Raw genomic sequence first — 11,435 nt, 5'->3', positions numbered from 1 at the left:
AGGGAAAATGTTGGGTTTCTTGATTAGATAGAGGGGCATCGAGGTAGATCCTTCCAAAGTCAAGGCCATCCAAGAAATGCCACCACCAAGAACTTAAAAGGAGGTGCGAGGCTTTCTGGGTAAAGTACGATTCATAAGAAGATTTATTTCTAAATTAACCTGGACTTGTGAACCACTATTTGGTCTCTTGAAGAAAGGTAAGAAATTCCGATGGGATGATCGGTGCCAATTTACTTTTGAGCAGATCAAGCAGTACCTTCGAAATCCACTTATATTGTCACCGCCAGAGTCGGGGAAGCCTTTGATTTTGTATTTGTCAGTAACGGACACAACAATGGGATGCATGCTTGCTCAGGAATTTGAGGATAGGGTGGAGAAAACCATCTATTACTTGAGCAAGAAAATGCTGGATTATGAGACCTATTACACCCCATTGGAGAAGGCTTGCTTAGCCTTGGTATGGGCTACCAGGAAGTTGAGGCACTACTTGTTAGCTCACTTCGTAATTTTGGTTTCGAGATTAGATCCCATCAAATATCTCTTTGAGAAACCAGCGTTTATAGGTAGGCTAGCCCGTTAGTTGCTTCTCCTTTTTAAATTCAATCTTAAGTAAGTTACTCACAAGTCGGTCAAGGGGAGAGTAGTAGTCGAGTTCCTAGTAGATCACCTAGTAGAAGGGGATGAAGCGGTAGAATATCTATTCCCAGATGAAGCTATTCTGCAAGTCAAGGAAGAGATTTGGACAATGTACTTTGATGGAGCGTCTAACCAATATCGTTGTTGGATAGGTGTGTTGCTGATAACACCAGACAATCCCCATATACCCTTAGCCTTCAAACTCCGATTCAAGGTATCCAATAACGAAGCCGAATATGAGGCGTGTATCGCTGGTTTGGAAGCCGCCCTGGAACTAGGGGCAAACGTTTGGACGTAATCGGGGATTTGAACCTAGTTGTGTCTCAAGCGAATGGAGACTAGAAGGTCAAAGAATAAAAGATGAAGATCTATCACCAGACCTTGGATAATCTGATTCCTAAGTTTGAGAAGCTGACTGTCACGTATCTACTGAGAGAGAACAACAGGTTTGCTGACGCCTTATGAACTCTATCTTCTATGATAGACATCCCGTTTGGAGTCCAGATGCATCCGATCATCATTGAGCAAAGGTATACGCCGGCCTACAAAACTATCGCCGCAATAGATGATGTACAAGATCAAAACCCTTGGTTCTATGATATCTGGAACTTCTTGGAAAATGAGGTTTATCCACCAGGGGCAAATGCCATAGATAAAATGGCAATACATCGGATGGCCGTTCAATTTATCATTTGCGGAGGTAAACTGTACAAGATAGGTCATCTGAGAATGCACAAGAGAAATCAAAGCGCCTAATGGGGGCTATCCATGGAGGAGAGTGCAGAGTGCATATGAACGGAGTAATGTTAGCCCGGAAGATTCTTAGGCAAGGTTACTACTGGTCCACTATGGAGGAGGATTGTATTGGTTTTGTTCGGCGATGCCACAAATGCCAAATTCATGCTAACCGCATGAATATCCCGCCGTCGAGACTGTACAACATGACTTCACCATGGCTTTTCTTAGTCTAGGGGATCAACATGATCGACGCAGTCACACCGCGACGGTCAAATGGGCATGAATACATTCTAGTGGCAATTGATTACTTCACAAAGTGGGTGGAAGCTTAGTCTTATGCAGTGTTGAAAGCAGCACATGTGGCTAAGTTCATCCGAAACAACATCATTTGCCGATATGGAGTCCCAAATGAGATCATTTCAAATAATGGCTCCCATTTCAAGAAAGAAGTGATCGACCTGCTGGAGAAATACAATGTCGCTTCCCATAAGTCATCTACATACTGGCCGCAAACCAATGGAGCTATTGAGGTCGCCAACAAAAACATCAAGCATATTCTACAAAAAATGGTTGAGTCCTATAGGGACTGGCTAGACAAATTACAATTCGCACTCTGCAACTACAAAACTTCAATCCTGACGTCTATAGGGGCAACTCCTTACTCTCTTTTCTATGGAATAGAAGCTGCTCTGCCAATCAAAATAGAAGTTCCGTTGCTGTGGGTTATGGCTGAGTGTCAGATAGCTGAGGCGGACTGGCAGCAGAGCAGGTTCAAAGAACTGATGTTGTTTAAGAAGAGAAGGTGGAAAGCATTGTACCATGTTCAGGGTTATCAACATAAGATTGCTAGGGCTTTTAACAAGAAAGTTAAGTCCCGGAATCTCAAAGAGCGAGATTTGGTGCTGAAAGACAACCGAGCTCCCATCCATCAAATGGACTGGTCGTTACATCATCAAAACTATCTGGTCGGGTGGAGCTATTATTCTTATGGACCTGGATAGCCTAGAATTCTTCCAACCGATCAATATGGACAAGTTGAAGAAATACTATCCCTAAGAGGCTCGTTACATCGAAAACCCAAAAGGGCGATCTAAGCAAAAGTTAGAGCACAAAAATTGGAAATAAAGAAAAACTGAGCTCGCAAGGTTGAAAACCCTAAAGGACGGCCTTGGCAAAAGTTAGAGCACAAAAAGAGAGTGTTAATACTCGAGTGAACCCGAACTGAACTACGTAAGGCCTGATTCCCACCTTCAGGATACGTAGGCAACATTATCCTGAGGTCTGGCTGTAAATACCTCCAAATCAACTATCCTGTCCATGTGTCTGATCAAGTCATATTTGTTTGTTTGTCTGTTCTTTGCCTGAAAGTTTGGTTGTGATCTTTATTCTGAAAGCCGGTTACAGTGCTGAGCAGTGCTATTGAGTCAAGGGGCAATTTGTGATCTTTGGATTTGGGGTTGTACATCTCAAGGATTGATTCAGTGTGTGTCAGGTGGTGATCCTTATCGAAAATGATTTTGAAAAGTTTCGATAGAAGTTGATTTTGCTCAAAATTTACCTTTTACAACTTAGACCATTTTTTTAGCAAAAGGAAAATTTTCAGTAGAATACACAGTGTTGCATTCATTAATTTCATTAATTTCAATACAAAGTTGCTTTTATTGCATTCGTAAAACTTGAAAAGTAAGATCAAAGCATTAAACTAGAGGCATAGATAAGTCAGGTGTTCTTGCATCCCTCACTCGTGCTTGTGGAAGCTTCTGATGCTAAAGTGGGCCCAGTTTATGCCTCATCCTCGAGCCAAACCAAGCACTCGCTATAAAGGGTGAAACTGAAGCTAGGGACAGGGACCAAAAGCTCTCTCATCCTTCAAGTAGTGAGGTACCTAGCCAAATGTGAACCTTGGATGGGGAATGAAACTGGGTACTCTACCTCCTCCTCTGGGCAAGTCTAATCATGTCCAAATTGACGCCTGAACCGAAATGCAAAGTAGAATACACAGTGTGTCAGGCCGATTAGCTGAATGCCAGGTTACCGAGTCATGCTGTAGCTCATTTCAGTAAGGTTAATCTAGGGACAATGCCAAGCAATGTCAGCAGCAAACCTATTGCACATCTAGTGGCACCACCATCCCTCATTTGGGAAATCCATAAGCTATTGGCGAAAGAAATAGCCTCGCGCTGAGTACTCAGAGAAAGAATCCACTACCTTCAGCTTGTCTATAAGCCACACCTGGGGTGGGATGAAAGAAAAGAGAGATGTATATTGAGAGAAAAGTGAGAGAAAAAGGCTTTGAGAGAAAAATAGAGTGTGAGTGCCGAGAGATATGAGAAACACATATGAGAAAGGGTGTGAAACATTACCTGATGGAGTAGTAGACTTCCCGTAAATTTTGTAGTCTCTCGCAGATGGAAGGCGTCCAAGCCCATCAAAGTCTCAGCCAACACCAAGCCAATAAAACTCTTGCCTTCTTTCAGGCCTTGTGCCACTTCAATTAGTAGAATGCTAGACCCACCAAAACTAGAGGCAAGGAGGAAATGAGCCAGCATACACAAGCAAAGGGCGTGTTGCCGAAAACCCTGCCAATGAAGATCGCCTTGGTCACCAATGGCAGAAAATTAATGAATCAGACTAGGAATGTCCAACTCTCCATTGTGAACCAAGGATCGAGCCTCATGAAGGGTGAGCCCACACATCTGTCCCAAAGATTGGATATGGCCGAAACGGGGTTGAGGTATGATTTCCTCATCGCGCAAGGATTCCATTAGCACTTGAAATTGTTCGATTGTCGGGCATATCTCTTGCCCCCCAAAGATAATGACATGTGTAATCAGGTTCCAACATCTTGCTGCGACATGCATGAATGGAAAAAAAAAAGAGAGTAGAGAACGACTCAGCGGGAAAAGTGCATTTATGCCAAAACTCTGAAAATTCATCTTTTCCAAGCAATCTAAAGTTGCAATCCAATTCGATAGTTTTTCAGCGAAAAATGGCTTCATTTGTGAAGAATTTGCAACTGAAATGAAGAAACCACAAAGCTCAACCCTTTGTAGAAGATAAGGCAGTGAGTGGAAGCCAGGTGTCAACAATCTGGAGGTTCCTACACATTGGTGGCTGGCAGGCCACTGCTGATGGCCGGCAAGCCATTTCTTGCAGCCAGCAGGTGGCCGACAAACTCCTGTTCTAGCTGGCCCCTTTCTTTGCAGGTCTGCTATCCACCTTTGTGCTGAACAGTGTTGGAAGCATATGTTTTGTTTTGCTCTTTGTGTGTTTTAAGGTATTGTTTTGAGTCTTTTGGTTTTGGCAAGTTTGTCGAGTTGTATTTGAGTTGTTTTGTTTATCGAGTTGTTGTTGTTTTTTCTTTTTATCGAGTTATATATCGCATTTTGTGTTTTGGTTATTGGTTGGCTCATCCTCGATTAAACATCTTGTTTTAATCAAAAACACTTGGCCCTTTCAATTCCCTGTCCTCATAATGCAAAATGACACACTTTTTCATAAAAATCGCTTGTTTTTATTCCGATCATGGCTTTCTACGAAAGAGGAGTACAAGGTTTAAAGCAAAATAGAACTTCCTAAAGCTATACCTGTGTTAATGCTACTAACAAAAAGAAATATGCAAAATAAAAAATAAATCAGCGCCAGTCATCTCAGGCTCGAGAGGCCCTCTTCGTCCTCTTCTTGGGGAGAGACTCAGAGCTATCTCCATCAGCGCCACTATTTGACTCAGATGCTGAGCCGGAACTAGAACTGGAACCCTTGTCGCTCTTTACTCCAGAACCTGACTCATCAGCACCTCTACTCTCAGATCCCGAGTCACCATCATCTCCACTCTCGAAGGACTCAGACTGCAGAATCACTGTCTCCCCGGAGTCACTAGTGTCAACATCGTCGTCAGTCAATACTGGCTCTGAGGGGCTCTTCCGACATCGATCATGATACCCCTCTCAGCTATGTGTTGGGGCCTGTCTCTCCTTGCTCTCTGCTACTGGAGGAGGTGGTGATGGTCCAGGCGCAGTCACCGCCGCTGGTGCTCTCAGTATGGATGGAACCTGAAAAGATACAATATTGGCATATCAAATATGATGAATAGTTACAGATACAGTATGATGAAAATGATGGAATGCAATGAGCCAAATACAGTGGAAGTACAGTGTGTGTCAGTGCAGTATAGCGGTGTGATGTAACAAGGGAAAAAATGCATACCATGAGATGAGTATCAATGCTTCAATCAGAATACAATGCACAATAGTGTGGAAAATGTTGAAATGCGGGTAGAAAGTAAGAGAAGAATTCCTGAATGCCATGGAGACTGAGTAGTACCTCCTACATCGGAATTATACTCTCGAATGAGGCTACTAGCTCGAGCAATCCCTCTGTGTACCCTGGGGGTGCCTGTAAATGTATTGAGTTTGATCAGTATCCGAAAGGAACATATATCATAAGGAAAATGGAAAGCGAGAGAAAATGTGGTAAATACCAGAGGTGCATCGTGAGCTCGGACGTATTTATGCCCGGCCTCTACTAGCTGAATCGAAATCTGATATGAGTTCTTGGCTAGCCTCTAACATGTCAGCATGGTCAGGATCTCTCGCCAACCAGTCGCTTGTATAGTGGGAGGGGCCCCTTTAGTCTTGGCCCTCGCCGCCCGAGTCTTGCTCGCCATAGGGGCACCTACTGCTCTGCCTGCACGAGCACTGGTCAAGGGAGGCATGAGGTGTGTCTGGATGAACGTCGAGTAATCTCCCTCCCTGCGGAAGTAGTCGGCAACCAAGCCCTCTGTGAACTGGATCATCTCCTGAAAGGAGAGACTCTCCATAGCCCTTATAGATGCTGGAGAAGGCATGGGAACTATTGGCTCAAGGCAACCCATGGTCTGATGCATGAACCGCTCGCCTAAGAACTAGGCTCGGCAAACCGGGCCCTTTATCAGAAGCTGAAAACGGGAGGCCCCTCAGGCATCGGTGTACTGGTCGTTGACTCCAACCGGCATCATCGCTCAAGGCTGCCAAGCGATCTGCAAACAGGGGATATACAGATTGTTAGCCATTGTCAATTGCTGATACTGCAAAAATAACTGTGGGTTTTAGGTTACCTCCGCTGCAATCGCTGTGTCGAAGTACCGGTGGAAGAATGAAAAGATCTCCCGGGTCCTTCACAGACATCTGCTGTCGTACCGATGAGAATGCGGTACACCATGAGGCATCTCCACCTCTAGCTCCGGAGTAAGGGTCGAGAAATATGCGTATACCCAGAGCCGCAAAGAAAAGGCAATAATGAGTATACAATGTACAAAAAGTACAGGTACAGATACAAAAAGCAGAATATGTGATGCCGAAAGTAGAATGAGTATATAGTGTATAGAAAGTACAAGTGTAGATACAGAGAATGCAAAATGAACAATGCAGTATGCAGTGTACAGAAAGTGCAAAGTAGAAAGCACAAAATGGAAGATAGACAATATAAAGCAAAAATGTAAAGCATACCTCCCATGCTCTCCAGTAGCCTTTGACCCTGTCTGCCCTCCTACTGGATGTCAAGCTCATACAACCATATAATGTGGCGAGGCCAGTTCTTCCCTAATCATAGAGCTGGATTTGAGGTAAGTCCACCAAAGCGCTCAATAGGTACAACCCTATGATGTTCCACCTATTCGCAAACATGGTGGTACCGAAGAGGAACATCAAAAAGCCTCGAGCATAGTGCTCGGTCTCTTCTAGGGCCTGCAGCTTTCTCCTATGAAAATGCTAGACAAACCAGCTGTAGCAGACCATGGTTGGTCAGAAGAGAGGTGGGCGTGCTTCTAATAGGTAAAGCCAGGTGGCCTTCCACTCGCCCATGTCCATATTGTAAGGGATTGTATTAACCCCTACTTCTATGCCTGTAAGCATGGCGAGGTCGTAAGGAGTCATCGTCATCTCCTCGGCCGTGAAAAAGTGGAAGGAATTGGTGGTATCCCACCACCGCCCCACCAGTGCACCGAGAAGCAGTCGACTCATGATATGGCACAATAGCCCCATGCAAAATAAGTCGAAACTGGCCTCATCGATAATGTAGCGAACACCGGTAAGGAGCTCCATATACCAGTCCCTCGCGGATGTGGCTCTGCAGCCCCAAATGGACCGAGGATCCTCCTGTGGTCAGAACAATGATACACAGTGATATGAGAACAGGTAGATGAAATGCAGTGTAAGAAATATAGTGCAAGAGTGTGACTAAGGCAAGAAATGCAATGTAAGCATGCATATAATTGAAGCAACGAATACAATTAAAGTAAGAAATGCAATGTAAAGTGAGGAAAGCGTGAGAATATAGTGTATACCTCAGTGGCACCATGGGACAAATGGGAGTTTGAATCCCGAAGCAAGAGATCCTCTAGTGTGCGTCGCACGAACTCTCTGTAGTGCCTGAAACCTCCAGGTGGTGGTACATGTATCCGAGGATGGTATGTCGCCGGATCAAAGGGGCATACTCCTAGTGGTAATATCTCGGGCTCAGACTCGGCCTTCATCTCTACTAGAGGTGGAATCTTGAAGGGAGCTCCATCATGTGGTAGATTGTCTGCATCGGGAAAGAGGATGAGAAAGTGGTGGAAAAATGAAGAAAAATGAAAAAAAGGGCATACTTGGAAAAAGTCAAACCCTAGGTGACAAAAAATGGAAGAAAAAGTCAAAGCCCGGGAAAAGTCACAAAACCCAACAGAAACTCGAGGGTAATAAGCCTCAAGTGGTGAAATTCTAAGAAAGAGCACCAAAATCAACTTTCAATCGGTTCAAAACGGAGTAAACAAAGAGGGTTAAGTGAATAAACTTTGCGTAGGGTGTTGGAAAATGCGTAGAAAGCATGGATCTAGAAAGAATGAATACCTAGAGAGAGAGAGACGAAACAATTTCAGGCATGGGGTAATGTGGAAATGAGACCGCATGCCTTATACTTAAAGACTCGAGCCAAAAAGACCCAAATACCTCGAATTTGCCACGGGTGGCCGGCAGGCCACTTTTGTGGCCGCCAAAAGTTGTTGAAGGCCGTCAAGTCACCAGCGGCATCCCCTTGTGGCTAGCAGGTCTCTTGTGGCCTCCCCTGTGGTCCTGATGCTGATTTGTGTCCTTGGTTTCCAAGAAGTGTAAGGACAGTTTACTGTTTGGTTCAATTTGTCTCTATGAAAGCTTTAAACTGTGTTTTTCGGTGCACAATACTACAACAAAATGATACTTTAATGACAAAATCACTTCGTCTCCAATAGTGAAATTTTCGTCACCAAATTGATCCGTGACGAAATAATTTCGTCACCACGTTCGTCACCAATTCGTCGTCACTAAAAGTACCCGGTGACGAAAATTTATTTTGTCACCTATTATTGGCATTTGGTGACCAAATATTTCGTCACTAAATGTTAAATATTTTGTCATCTATAATATCCATTTCGTCACCAAAATTAAATAAAATTTTATTATATTTATTTTGGGTGACAAAATATTTCGTCATTAAAAATAGTGATAAAGTTTTTAGTGACGAAAACTTTTTGTCAAGAAATATTTTAATTTAGTGATGAAATAGTGAATATGTGTGAAAAAATTATTTGTTGGGATTAGAAAGTTTTAGTGACAATTTTTTTCGTCACCAAAAATAAATAATTTTTAAAAATTGAGGGGAGGGTTATATTTGCAATTTATATATTTTTTTCAATAAACAATACCTGTACATTTTAATAATCTATTAAATTAAATATTTAATACAAATCAATATAAAATTAACTTGTTCATTATCACAAAACAACCCAAGCAAAATACATGTCTCATAGTATCAAGAAATTAATATATAACATCCAAATTATAACATCTATTTTAGTAAAATCAAAAACTACAACACAATCAAAATAACTTGTGCATTTTAATAACCTGCTGAATATAATATCCATTACAAATCATTACAAAAACCTGTTCATTTTAATCTATTCAATAAAATATCAACAAAAAGATAAGATCCATCACAATATAATCATAGCCCACAACAACATAGTCAAAATACATGTTTGGTAATATCAACAAAAAGTACAACTACACTGTGATGGATGTGTCTAGTAATATCAACAAAAGAGTCTTGCTATGCAGGTTACCAAATTCGTTCATCTCCAATCTGCCATTTAAAAAAGAAAAAATAAAAAAAAGACAACAACAACAAAGGGTTAAGGTAACCATTCACTAAATATGTTAATATGCAACCTATAAGAGAAAAAAATAAAAAATTCAAAGTAAATTTTAAACCAAATTTTTACCGTGCTTGTTCCGTAAATTTTTACAACTTACATTAGTTCCTCCCAAGGTGTTCATAATATTTATTGGCCTTTTAACGACTATTTCAAGATTTTACTCCCTAACAGCCTATTTTTAAGCCTAAATGTTTTCCAACCGAGAGTCCTATGATTGTTCTGTAAGTTTTCACAACTTATGTTGATTCCTCCCAAAGTGTTCGTGATAATTTCTGATAATCTCAAGGTGTTTGTGATGTTTTTCGAGCCTTTAGATGCATACTTCACTATTTTCCCGGGACCTTGTGCCTTAATGTCAAAAGTAGTTTTTTATTCTACCCTAGTTAAAGAAGAAATGTTCTACTAAATTAACATATAAACATAATATACTAACCAAGAAGCTTGTTCATCAGAATCTGAAGTTCCCCCATTCTCAAAATTTCCCGTGATACCTTTCTGCGTCAAACACTCTATGATACTTTGTATCTTCTTGCTTTGTTTCTTCTCTGACTTTTGAAACCTTGCAATTTGTTCATTTTGCTGTGCTATTTGCATCTCAAGGCGTTGAACATAGTCACTATTTTCAGCAGGTACAACAGTAGTCTTCATAGAAGAAGAAGGCCTCAAGCCGAGTCCTTTCACATAACCTGACCTTGGCTTAAGCACCTTAACTGACAACTCCTCTTGGCTTAAAGGGATCACACCAGTCTGCGGGAGGTGTTCGGCTTGCATCTTTATCATGTTGTCCTATTAATTTAAAATAAATCGAACAATTATTAGTTATTCTACCCTACAAAGCAAATAAATAATTTTATCAAAATTAATATGCATTGCCTTGTACATACATAATTAGCTTGGCTCTCCGACGAAATCCATTCATGTGTGTTCGAATTATAGTGGATGGACTTGTAAAACTTTGCCAAATCAGGAACTTCTCCATTTGCAATTATCTGATTCATTTGTTTTTGAATGTTATTTCAAATATTTAAATAACAAAGCCTACTAATCTGATAAAATAAAATAGCAGAACACACCGAGCTGTGAACCCTAACCGGGATTGATTTTGATCCACATCTATGTTTTGTTTTCATTTGCATCCTATTATTCACATTAGTTAGTGATTGTTCCTACACGATTGAAACACCAATAAAAACAGCAAAACTTAACATTAGTAAGAAGAAAATTAATTTTTGACAATTAACATAAAACATTATACCATGAATTCTTTACTATTCCACTTATTGTCAATTAGAGATGTCCATTGATTAAGAGTAACACTTGTAGGTGGGTGGCTTCTTGCGTACTCCTCCCCTCTTGCATCCTTAAGTTGCTTGTATTGTTTGTGCAACCTATAGGTGAAGCTACTCAATCGCCGACCAAACTGTGTGTTTAAAGTCCTTGCTACATCAGTCGGATTGCCTTGTAGATCAAACTGATCCTACAAAATCAAATCATTTTTTTTATAAGTTAAATAACCTAAATTTCAGACAAGCAGCAATGAGCCTGATTAAACAACAAAGAAAAAAAGATTGCATCAACAGATGTGTTAACAGTTGCAATTTAATTCCTAGATATGCAGGCATTATATATTGTAACAGTTGCAACAGATGTGTTAATAGAGGAATATGATGTCCATGTTTTTCTAGGCAGTCTACAGGAACCTAAAAATTCAATGTCAAGCTTTGACATGAAATGTTCTACATGTCTTTCTAGGCATTATATATTGTAATGAAAAACATTAACAGCAAGAATATGTGAATCATAAGTGTATACTATTGTAAATATTGCTTTTTGCTGTGAAGATATTGCCAAG

At 41.0% G+C, this 11,435-nt stretch overlaps 1 long non-coding RNA gene across 1 annotated transcript; it reads right to left on the bottom strand.

Moving 5' to 3' along the window:
* Positions 1-10,052: 10,052 nt before the first annotated feature.
* LOC145801730 (uncharacterized) lies at positions 10,053-10,812 on the bottom strand. The gene is made up of 3 exons (XR_014343384.1): positions 10,657-10,812; positions 10,468-10,572; positions 10,053-10,369 (listed from the first exon to the last, which is right to left on the bottom strand). It is a non-coding gene; the product is annotated as an uncharacterized LOC145801730 (long non-coding RNA).
* Positions 10,813-11,435: the final 623 nt, after the last annotated feature.

The sequence above is a fragment of the Camellia sinensis genome, chromosome 10, assembly GCF_055761805.1.
Source record: "Camellia sinensis isolate YWXY chromosome 10, ASM5576180v1, whole genome shotgun sequence".
Classification (NCBI taxonomy): Eukaryota; Viridiplantae; Streptophyta; class Magnoliopsida; order Ericales; family Theaceae; genus Camellia; species Camellia sinensis.
The sequence above is the reverse complement of the archived record's forward strand: the minus strand, read 5'-3'. Positions and strand labels throughout refer to the sequence as shown.